This window comes from Perna viridis, chromosome 1 (genome assembly GCF_037379345.1).
Source record: "Perna viridis isolate PV_CMFRI_1.1 ecotype Kerala chromosome 1, ASM3737934v1, whole genome shotgun sequence".
Taxonomy (NCBI): Eukaryota; Metazoa; Mollusca; class Bivalvia; order Mytilida; family Mytilidae; genus Perna; species Perna viridis.
Window position 1 is genome coordinate 1,942,707 of NC_142445.1, and position 12,192 is coordinate 1,954,898.

The following is a 12,192-nucleotide window of genomic DNA, read 5'->3' on the forward strand; positions in this document are numbered from 1 at the left end:
ATATCTTGTATACAAATAGTCTGCAACGCTGTTAAACCAATAGCAATCAATCCAAAAATTATTGATAGGAAAATCACAATAGGAACACGTTTTGTTTTATTTCTGATTAGTTGTCTCTGCTTGGCTCTCCTCATTCCACTTCCGACGATCAAAGTGTTTTTTTTTAGGGCTACATATAATTCATCGAACAGTGTTTATCTCATTTGTTTCTGTTTTTACCAGCGTTGTAATTGTCCTAGTGTTGATACTGTCTTCACTCAATCTCATATCACAGAAAATGTACCTCAATCAAAATAGGCATGCAATTTAAGGTGTACAGAAATATGAAAATATGAGATTTAATCAGTTTTGAATGTCAAGGGAAAATATAATCACAAATATAGAAAACGGACACAACACTCAGGAAGCAAACTTGTGCATTTTAAGACAGACCTGTTTATTTACATGTCTAGGATAGAAATAGCATGCAATCACTAAACAAATGTAAACTAGATATTTCCCCTGGCAGGATTAATACCCGCAGCCTGTTGAACACTGTATATTTGGAGACAATTTATAGTGGATAAAATTTTCATGGACGATAGAATACACACTTTTAACACACAGTTTGCTGCCATTTCTAAACCACCCAACTGCAAACAGTAATCAGTACTATTATTTGTTGACAACACAATAATAGACTATGAGTAATTCCTGACAATATGCACATCTCCGTGTGATAATCTAACACTTCATCGAGCTTCACTGCATTCCTGCAAGTCTTTAAGGAGGAGTTGTGGACAATGCATTATACCAAGTTTAATTGAAAATGCGAAAGTTCCAACAGCCGCGTCATTTCTACATTTTTTGCTCAAATAAATTCATGACAATGTGCACATCTTCATATGGTAATCTAACTCCCCTTATAGTTTCATAACAATCCTGCAAATCGATGAGGAGGGGTTGCGGACAACACATCAGACCAAGTTTTGCTGAAAATGCCTAAGTTCCAACAGTCGTCATTTCTACATTTTTTGTCCAAACATAATTTCCTGACAATGTGTACATCCCCATGTGGTAATCTTACACCCCATTTAGTTTCATAACAACCATGCATGTCGTTGATGAGAAGATGTGGACAACACATAAGACCAAGGTATGTTGAAAAAATGCCTTTGTTCAACAGCCATTATTTCTGCAATTTTTGTTAAAACATAATTCCCGACACATCTCCATGTGGTTATATTAAATCCCACACGGTTTCATAACAATGCTGCTAGCTGCTTAGAAAATAGTTTGGTCAAACAGACAGACAGAGTGAAACCTATATCCCCCAAAATTCGTTTGCTGGGGGTATAATGAAGATAACGGGAGTTGTAATGTGACTATTCGGTGCTAAGCATGTCCTAGATTTTCATGTTTTAACCCCCAATTAGTGTGTGACATTAGTACCCCAATTGGAGCACATCAGCCTTTCTAGTTACACAAAAGGAAAACCTCGGCGGCACTAGGAATTTGACCGATTCAATTCTAAAATTATAGTTGAACTTTAATTTTAGAGAGTAATCTTGAATATTCTCATTTTCAGATGCACTGAAAATAGAGAATTTAAAGTTGACCTGGCTTGCTGGATTAAGAGTATGGAAAACTACACTCGACATCTCGAAAGATAATAACACCAATAAAGAGAATTACTTCTATATTTGCTTTCCGCTTATAGTAAAGGCAATTGAGTTTTTGGTTTTGTCTAGATTAAAATGCGACCGTTTTATCATGTACTAATCTAGTATGTAAAAATAACATAAACATATTCGAATGACATCAGTGAATATCAGTTTTTTATGATTAGTACCCCTTGCTATGATCAGGTTGTCGTTTGGTTGACCTTTAGTTAGTACCCCTTGCTATGATCAGGTTGTCGTTTGGTTGACCTTTAGTTAGTACCCCTTGCTATTATCAGTATGTCGTTTGGTTGACCTTTAGTTAGTACCCTTTGCTATGATCCGGATGTCGTTTGGTTGACCTAAAGTTAGTACCCTTTGCAGTGATAGGGATGAGTCAGGGTATGAGAAGTATAAGACATCACCGTAGACCACCTTAATGACCTTCTCTATGGGGTTTTCTATAGTAGAACGAGCACTCGAGTGGAACATCTGGGAGGAGCAATTTTCACCACAGAAAAAAAATGCAGTTGTAAAATGAAAATCCCTTTAAAATGCTTTAAAAATTAATGAATATTCCTTATGACAATTACCCCTTTAATTTCATTTCTTTGGGGGAAAATGGATTCCATACCATTTTTTAAATATACCGAAAAAGATGTTACCAAAACTTGAGAAGATGTGAGTTGTGCATATTATAGAAATGCAATGGGTTTCTGCAAGTAGTTTTAAATTTATAAAAGCAATAAAGCTTAAAAGTGTGTCTGCTTAACATAGCAGTCTGTCGTTTCATAAAATTTGCCAAATTAATTTCTATGTCTTCAGTTCGCATTACGCCTCAAATATTTTCCTTTTCAATGGAACTTTTAAAATGCTAGATATAATTGACAATATCACCAAATTTAACTCGTGAATACTTCCTTCATTTTTTAAAGATTTATTTAAAATCGGCAAGTTAAAACAACACAGCGTAAACTCCTAACACAGGAACTAAGATTCTAGCGGAAATCAGAAGAATTTAATCCAGGGACAAAGACCAGACATGGAAAACAGACATACACAACAATACACATAAAATAACCAAAATAATACATACAAACAAACAAAAAATAAATGCATGAGCAACTCGGACTCGACTAAAAACTAAAGAGCTTATAACCGACATTACGTGAATGTTATACATAGTGCATGCAAACATATGATATGACAATAGATATCAAAGTACTGAAGTACTGAGTCAATGAAGGCCATCATAGTTTGCCATGTTCACATTTTAAATCATAAAAAAATGGATTGTATAATATTCAAATAGGGAAAATAATTTTTAAACCCCTGCTTGAGGGAGAGGGGTATACATTTTTACCCTTGTCCATGTTTCCATTTTTCCGTAACGCTTTTACGTCACAGTTTTCTAAGCAAATACTTATCAAAGCGGCTTGAAATTTTAAAACATTCTTCCCGTAGGTATGCCATCTGGTGGTATTCATTTTCGAAAAATCGACAACAACTTCCTGTTTACCGAAGACTTTGTTTATTTCTGACTTTTAAATTATATTTTGAAAGTTGAAATTTTCGTCGCACTTTTCTAAGTATCTACTCATCACAGTGGTTTGAAATTTTAATATATTCTTCCTGTAGTTATGCCATATAGTGGGATCTATTTTCGGAAATTCCTGTCTACCGAGGACTTTACTTATTTGGTATCTGTAATTAATAAGTTGCTGTATCTGAAATTATGAGTATGATTTTGTTTCCAGATTGAATCCGACAATACAGGTGCAGCTTGCTCATTTAGTATTCTAAATGTTTCTAACACCATTACTCTAATGTGTCCTACTTACATGTGAGGTAGGCATCTTTGCCTTGGCGAAGTTTTTCATAGAAGTAGCTATAATCGAAATAAGTATATCATAACGCTCCTTGTATTTTTTTTTTCATTTTCTTTGTATTGGCAAAGCATGAAAGAGTAATCAAGGGAACCAAGATTCTAGCGGGAATTAAAACAATGTAATTTAGGGACAAATACTAGACATGTAAAACAGACATACACAACAAAGAACAGAAAATAACCAAAATAATACATGTAAAGTAACAAAAGTAAATAAGCAACCCGGACTCCATTAAAGACTGGGAGCATGGATCAAGTGCACTGGTAGGGTAAGCATCTTCTGCTTTTCTAGAAACATGTAAATTGTTAATCTACTAAGTACTTAATTTACACAGGTCTCTGTCAATTCTTTTCAAACTATTCAGTTGTACTGCTTTCTTGAAAATAGATTTTGAATGATTATTCAAATTTAACATAAAATAAGTATCTACACATAAAAATTTACTGTTTCTTCACAAGTTATGTCAATGCCACCAATTTTAAAAGGAGACTTTACTGCATTTACTGAAATTTTCCCTACGACAATCGCCTGGAACTTCAGGGTTAGTCTGCAGAAAGCTGACATTAAACTAGTCAATTTAAATTTTACTAACATCTATAAGATCATCATAATTTGGTGAACAATAAGACAAAGTAATGTCGGCTGCATGCCCATAAAGAGAATCTTTGTCAATAAAATTTTAAAAATGTTATTAATAAGTATATTTAAAAGTAAAGACCCCAATATTGAGCATTGGGGTACATCCTTTTAGAATAATTACAATACCACCTATTTTTATTTGCTGTTTTCTACCGGATATGTATCAAAATAGTAGATAACAAGCTTCCCCACATAGGCCATCGGAGGAACATTTACAGTTGGAAGCCACCTCAATCGTCCTGACGGTGTCATACGCTTTTGATAAGTCCACAAGATTCGTTTCCAATCTTCAAAAAATTTAAGCAGAGTTGATTTACAGTCATGTCTTTCCATGAATGCGCACAAAAAATATTAAAAATATTATCAAAGGATGAAAAAAAGGAACAGATGTGGCGAAACGTAACAAATGCACCATCGTATAACCTTTATGAAAATAAAACTCCGAAAGTTTTTCTGCCAGCACCTTTTCAACAACAAAAAATAGATGGAATAGGGAGAAGGCTGACAAGCCTGTAATATACACAGACGGTTTTTAGGAAAGAATAGTTCTTTTTGTAGAACGGGGAACCTTCCGATTAACACACAGAAAAACAATACATCCAAGTACACCATAACCACAGTCTGATTTCATATGCAACCATAGTGAATGTGCTTTAAAAACATTTGTAAAGAAGACAGTTGTCAAAATAACCAGCAAGTTTGAATTTGGTCACTAATTTTACGGAATACAATATATTTTGACAAAACGAACTTAAAGTTGGTAAAGGCAATTCGTTGGTTAATTTGACATGTTTGTTTAGCACATTTTAAAATCCGTAATCTTATCAACCGGAATTACACACGCACACGAATTACACACTCAAAAGGCTAAAAACCAAATATGAAGTTTATTTTAACTGCATTTACAAAGGATTTCCAGGATTGCTGGATTTTCTCATCAGGTGGTTATTTATTTTTCTTCAGTTTAGTCACCTTCTCTCGTGTAATGGTAAGGAAACTTTATGAAACGTTTTAAATGGTAAATAGTTAACTATGACTCTGCCTATTTCAAAGACCGTCGGAACGAGCGTTATGCAATATGGCGCTCGGAAGTAAGAGGTTGGGGTATGGAGGAACGGAAATCCAACCTCTTCCGTTGTAGGAGTAAATTTTTGGCCTCTAACAACAGCAGAAATGATCAAGAGTGCTCCATTTCACCTTGTTTCTTTAGGATAATGAGTCTCTAACCACTTCCACAATGTTAACCCCATATACTAACCACTTCCGGTTAAAGGCCAATCTGAAGCCAAAAATAGAAAAAAATGATCAATTTATTTTCTTCCCTGGGGACCCCTGACCTTCCACTTACGACTGTAATGAACTATTTTTGGCTTAAATGACCATCAGAGGGAACAAGCCTTAGAAGAGTATTCAAGGGAACCAAAGTTATAGCGGCAATCAAACGAATGCAATCCAGGGACAAAGACTGGAGATGGAAAACAAACATACACAACAAAGAACATAAAGTAACTAAAATCATACATACAAAGTAACAAAAGTAAATGAGCAACTCGGACTCCACTACAAACTGGGAGCATGGACCAGATGCACCGGTAGGGTAAGAGTCCTCTGATTTTCTAGAAACACCCGCCGAGTTGCCCATAAAAAGTCAAGTCCGGGGTAGACAAACGAGGAAAGGTAACCATTGACCCGTTGGATAAATCAGTTTTCATGGTGCAGTTGGATACACCATAACGATCCACGAGTCCATAATGACGACCATAAAACTTCTGTAGTGATGACTTCAATCTTGTAGCAACATAACCCTGTTCCAGAAGTCTAATTGTTAGAGTTCTAGCGCGATACAAAAAGTCTGCGTATAGTTTCGTCAAGCTCTGGCATAACGTATGAGTTGTGATATGAATACTCCATACGCAGGTGCTGATGGGCTGCTGCCACAGATGAAAGGAAAGTTGACATTTCTGAATGAAAAGTCATCACGTTTGTCGTAAAGTTTGGTCAATAGTTTTCCTTTACCATCGAATTCTAAGTGCAGGTCAAGATATGAGGCTGACTTCACATTGTCTGTAGTATCCTTTATCTCAAGTTCTTTGGGGTAGATGCGATGTATCAAATCCCCGAAATTAGGATTGTTTAAAGGTAATACGTCATCTATATAGCGGAAACTGAGATTAAATGATCTAGCCAAACGATATTCTTTCTTTCGGATCAAATCAGCTATAAAGTCAGCCTCATAAGAGTGAAGGATTAGGTGAGCAAGTAAAGGAGCACAATTTGTTCCCATTGGAATGCCGACCGTTTGCTGAAAAACACGTCCACCACACTGGACAAAAATTCCAGCATTTTGTAAACATCTTACTCTGAATATTTGGAAGATGATTTGGAATTATTTCTTACAAAGTATGAGGAATCTCTACCAAGAACTATATATTTGTATCTAGGTGTACCATCTTTTTTTGAAAAAAACAACGATGTTTAATGTTTTTAAGTCGGGATTTTAACTGAGTATGGGGAATAAAAGTATACAGTGTTGTAAAATCATAGGTTTTAATGCTATTATATTCTTATAATAGTCTTGAACTGATTTCCCCCCAAAGATCTTTCGAATTTTTCAGGATCCACATTGAATTAATACCACTACGGTGGTAACAAGTGTTGTGGTAGGACTGCAGACCCTCTTTGACAGTTGTGAGTATAGAAGGTAAATGTTTTGAAAGAGGTTTGGTGATACATTTTGCAGATCCAGCTATGAAACGTTGTTTGTATGGATTCTTGTGGAGTTTAGGAATCCAGTACATAGACGGTAAATTACAATCATCGCCCTTGGTAGAGAGACCAAAAGAGGATAGCACAGATTAATGGTTTTCCACAATCTCTCCTTTGGAGAGTGTGGTAGCAGTATAGGTCTTATCACTGCTATTATTTTCTACGTCTACCTGTGATAATAAACATTGGATGTAAAACGTTTTGCAGACAAAAACAATGTTGTTTTGGGCTTTGTCTGCTGGTGCGACAACATATTTGTCATGTATAGTAGACAGTGTTTTTGCTATATCGGGGTCTTTGAAAACTGATGTAGCTGTGGCACTCATTGACCTACTGAAAACTTTCATTCGTTTCAAAATTAAAGACCTCACGGCCTTTAACCACTCTGACAGAGAATCGATGTCTTCTTGTTCTCGTTTTATGCATTTTCTTGCATAGTCCTCGACGGCATCCATAAGAACTTATAAAGTTATAATTCCAATTTATGGAGCGTGGTTCACGGTACTTGGGACCTTTAGAAAGGATATTACGCAGAGACGATTTGTTTTCGATTATGGTTAAATCTCCCGTAACGACGTGACCAGAAGGATATATTTGAATGGAGAGTTTTTGCAGTCAGGTGGTTTAGCCTTGAAGTCCTCAATCTCGAGGTTCTGCAATAGCCTATTATAATTGAAAATTTTGGATGCAATGGGTGAAGTATAGGAATATGAAATAATTGGTATGGATTTGTCTTTGAAATATGGGGGAATTTTGTTGATGACGTTTTTGTGATGGAGGATGTTAGCCAAATTAATTGGATCTATACCGTTGTTGACAAACGGTGGCGGAAGAAATGATCGTTTTTCTTCTTCTTGACTTTTCACACAAACTGGTTTAAAGAATATCCAAAATGATGGCAACAAGTCTGTATAATGATGAGGTAGGGTCAGAAACAGGAGTGTCAAGACTTGTTTTGTAAAGGGAGTGTAGTAGAGTGAGAGGTATAGAATAAAGTTGGGTTCTAATGTGATGAAGTCCAACAGGTTTTTTATATGAAAGGAAGGAGACCATCAATGGAGGCATCATGTAACTTAGGTGACGTATAGTGGCGATGGCCATGACTCCTTTCTTGTCTTGGTTTTTTGTCGAAAATTTGAACTTTTGATACTGTTTCACCCCTGGTGAGACTTACATCTGGTGAAAAAAAATCGCAAAAAAAAATACCATTTTCAGGCGACAGACCCACCCTCCGAGCACCTCCTCGTGCTAATCGTCCCACCTTGTGTTCACTTACCTTTAACTAAAATAAGACAGTGAACATCAACACCATAATGCAACTAATTTGCATATAATTTGCATAAGTTTGCAAAATATCGAAATCTAGACATTTTTTTTTCAAACAAATCAGCTTGGTAAGAGTTAATCTAAACTCTAGGTATAAGTTAACCAAACTTAAATAAACCCAAAAATCTTCCTTTTCTAAATGCAATGACAGAATTGGACGGCATGGTATATTGATTTGTCGTATCGTTTAACAGTTAAATTCAAAGGGCAAAGTTTAATTGAATAACAATTGTACACAATGTAATCTTTGAACCAAAATTTGGGTATTTAACATTTATCAAATGACTTCTTTAACATAGATATGAACCAAACCAAAAAGGTATGTTTGATAAAATTTTTAAATATTTAGGTGGAAAATACTCAACTTCTGAACTGTCATTATTAATGCATTCAAGGTAATTGACTAGTGGTTAATAGTGATACGAAGAGGTAGTCCAAATAAACATTTTGTTTGCTCCCTTAATTCAAAAGATGATTAGAATATACTAGTACTGCTATTGTCAGGCATGCATCCATACCACAAGTAAGACTGGGGACTCGAGAGTAAATTGACTCTTGCATAAAATATGGGGCGCAAAACATTGCATGGATTGTGCATATTGTACCAAAATCAATTATAAACAGACATGATTTGTCTACAGTTTATCATATCTCTGTTTAACAGTCAACTTTCTACAAACTGTACATATCGTATTTTACTCTATAGAGAAATGGGAATTAACTTGTATGTATGGTCCGAGAAGAACGGCTTCGGTGGTCATGCTTCATTGCTGCTATGTAGAGGTACATATATCAGCTGGCGACTTAAAGAACAGAAAACAAAAAGATCAAAATTATTGAATATGGTAAGAGTTACCAAGACACAGTTACGCTAACCAAATTCAATACAGCTAATTCTAGATGTGCTATAAAGATCATAAAAGTTAACACCATGTCTAAATCACAACAAGATTAAGAAAAAAAGTAATAGTAAAATTTACATTTTTTTTTCGAAGTCGCATTTAATACCAGGACGGGTTTTTAGAGCTAATAAGAATAACAATTTTATACACAATTTTTCTGTAGTAATTCGTATCTTTAACTGCGCCCTCTCTCCCCGACCTTATGTCTACTTACAGGCTGTGATCAGAGCGTCCACATCAGTAACATACCTAGAGGACTGTACATCTATAGGAAATAATGCAGACCACACATTTGTAATTAAAGATGGTGTTCTGAATGAAGATTTGGTTGATTTATGGTGGACACAGTTTTCGAACAATCAGCAATATCACCATCTTGTAAAAAATTACTGTAGTGTCATTTTTGAAGCACTTAAAGTGGGAGGAGTCACGAAATATGTCTCCATCCCACAAACTCTCAATTTCTCTACAGCAGATTTAATTAAATTTATCACAAAATTAACGAACACCGAAAAACCCACACTCTCAACCGGAAGATTCTTATCTCTCTGTTAACTGTGTGAAAAGCAAAATAAAATTGTACAATAGTGAAAGACACTTTACTTGTTGTGCGCTATCAGTGCATGCATAGCGATTCATATAAAAATTATGATGGTTCTCTACCTAAATTTATTTAAACAGCTTGTAGATGGTTTAAATATCGGCAAAATATACTGAGGTATAAAGAAAAAGAGAATTTAGAAAAAAAAACCCAGTCTTTGAAACGGATCCATAAATATTAGGCAACGAAATATAAAAAATACATATACATATATAACATTGAGTATAGGGAAAACATAACAGCATACACACAAGAAACCAGAGCACTTGCACTTTTCTTGCGGCATTATCGCCATTGACCGACGATCGTCCAATTATCTCTCTACGCAAAAGCCTGTGTTCAAAACACGTGCTCAGGAGGAACGATTCAACTGTGAAGGCCAGAGGTGTAGGTAGATAACCACTAAGAAAAGGAATGTTTGTCTTAATTGCCGTTCTGAGCATGTATGTATGGAAGAGTGAATTTTATAATGAATATACAGATAATTTTATTTTCAGAATTTCCATGATTTATGATGAGATTTATTAATAAAATATTATTTGAAAATCATAATTTGACTTGATCTTTTTAATTATTGAACAATCAGAACTCATTCAGAAATAAAATCAGTGAGTTACCTTGTGTTTATATTTTTATATTTAAATTATGTATATGACTTAAGTTCATAAATATGACCCCACAACAAAGTCCATGCTCCCAGTCCGAGTTGCTCATTTACTTTTGTTACTTTGTATGTATGATTTTAGTTACTTTATGTTCTTTGTTGTGTATGTCTGTTTTCCATGTCTGGTCTTTGTCCCTGGATTACATTCTTTTGATTACCGCTATAACCTTGGTTCCCTTGATTACTCTCTCATACACAACAAAGAACATAAAGTAACTAAAATCATACATACAAAGTAACAAAAGTAAATGAGTAACTCGGACTCCACTAAAAACTGGGAGCATGGACCAGGTGCACCGGTAGGGTAAGCGCCCTCTGCTTTTCTAGAAACACCCGCCGAGTTGCTGGTAAAAAGTCAAGTCCGGGATAGACCAACGAGGAAAGGAAAACTGAACTTATACAAAAGGTTCAGGATGCAATCCGGGAGAAAGCTGATTTAATCCAGAGTCGTCTCGACCAAGTTACAACGGGCCACGGGTCCCGAAGAAAGCTGAGATTTCCATAATAGACCAGATCAGAGAAGTCAGCGCTAAACAAAAGGTAATTATCGATAGAAAAATAGAAGAAATCATTAGGGAGTTGAAGGATGAAATCAGTAAGGAGAAATAATTACTCGGATTTTCATTAAACAGAGGAATCTCCGACTTGGAAGATTTTGAAAAGAATGTAAGGGAACTTGTTGAAATGAAAAGCAGTGAAAGTCTCTTTATCGAAATTGGAAACTTAAAAATGCTCGTATAATTACATTGCATGTGACGTCTACGATCACGATCCCAGTAATGGAGTATGTTCCAAAACAAAATGTTGAAAAAAAGTTTAGAATGCTTGTTTGGAGCCTTGTCAAAGAAGAAACCTTCGAAATCGGTGAAGAACAAGAAAGTAGAAATATCAGAAAATCCATCTTCATATGAGTACGTAGATGATAATGCCTGAGGGAAATCCAACTCTGTATCTTTACCAGTGTAAACATTGTAAAGGAGGAGGAACAGTATCACATGGAACCCATATTTACTTCTCTTCTGAAGGGTGCCAGTATCGGTGTACGATTTGTAACTTGTTACATGAATTCGTCAAAATGGTTTAATGCGTATGTATTTTTTTTACAATATGCGGCATAGACAAACGTACAGATTTACGGCTTTGTCCATTTTTTCCCCGTTTTGTTGTTCGTCTAGAGAGTCTACATGCGGTTCGCATTCAAACTTCTATTAAAATTCCAGTCTTTGGTGTACACGCTATTTACAGAAATGTCCTGTTCGATACAACGAAACAAAGACCACAGTTAGAATTACATTGTTCACAACTCAAGTGCCAAAACAAAGTCAGATAAACCCAGGTTGACGTAGAAATATCAATTAGATCTAACCGAAATAAAACCAAAATCAAACAAACAAAACCAAAAAAAAAAACATTTTAAAAAACTCAAACACACACACGCGTATAAAAAAGCCAACAAAATATATTTAGTATTGTTTGGATACTGTCGTTAGCCAAAATCCAGATATTTACCTAGAGTGTGGCTAGTAAAAATCAGTTGTGTTCTGGAGGTATGAGAGGCGTCCTCCGCCTATTTGCAGATCCAGGATTTTGCATGCAGAAGGGGGTGCAAACCAAAAGCCCATTTTTTCCTAAAAAAATGTGAGAAAAAGCAATAGTATTAATTAACTTGTGTATACTAGTCGTGCTGAATATTTGATAGTGGGAACAAGTTCCTGTGATCCGGTGTCGTGTTTCTGGTACGTACACATGTCACGAAAGAGGTTAG

General features: G+C 35.4%; 1 long non-coding RNA gene across 6 annotated transcripts in view; it reads left to right on the plus strand.

Moving 5' to 3' along the window:
• The window catches only part of LOC148626812 (uncharacterized), a 39,064-nt gene extending 29,309 nt beyond the window's left edge, over positions 1 to 9,755 (plus strand). For all 6 annotated transcript variants that reach the window (XR_015914721.1, XR_015914728.1, XR_015914739.1 and 3 more), the window contains 2 exons: positions 8,967 to 9,105; positions 9,379 to 9,755. This is a non-coding gene — a long non-coding RNA (uncharacterized LOC148626812). The remainder of the gene's footprint in view (positions 1 to 8,966; positions 9,106 to 9,378) is intronic.
• The last annotated feature ends 2,437 nt before the right edge of the window (positions 9,756 to 12,192 follow it).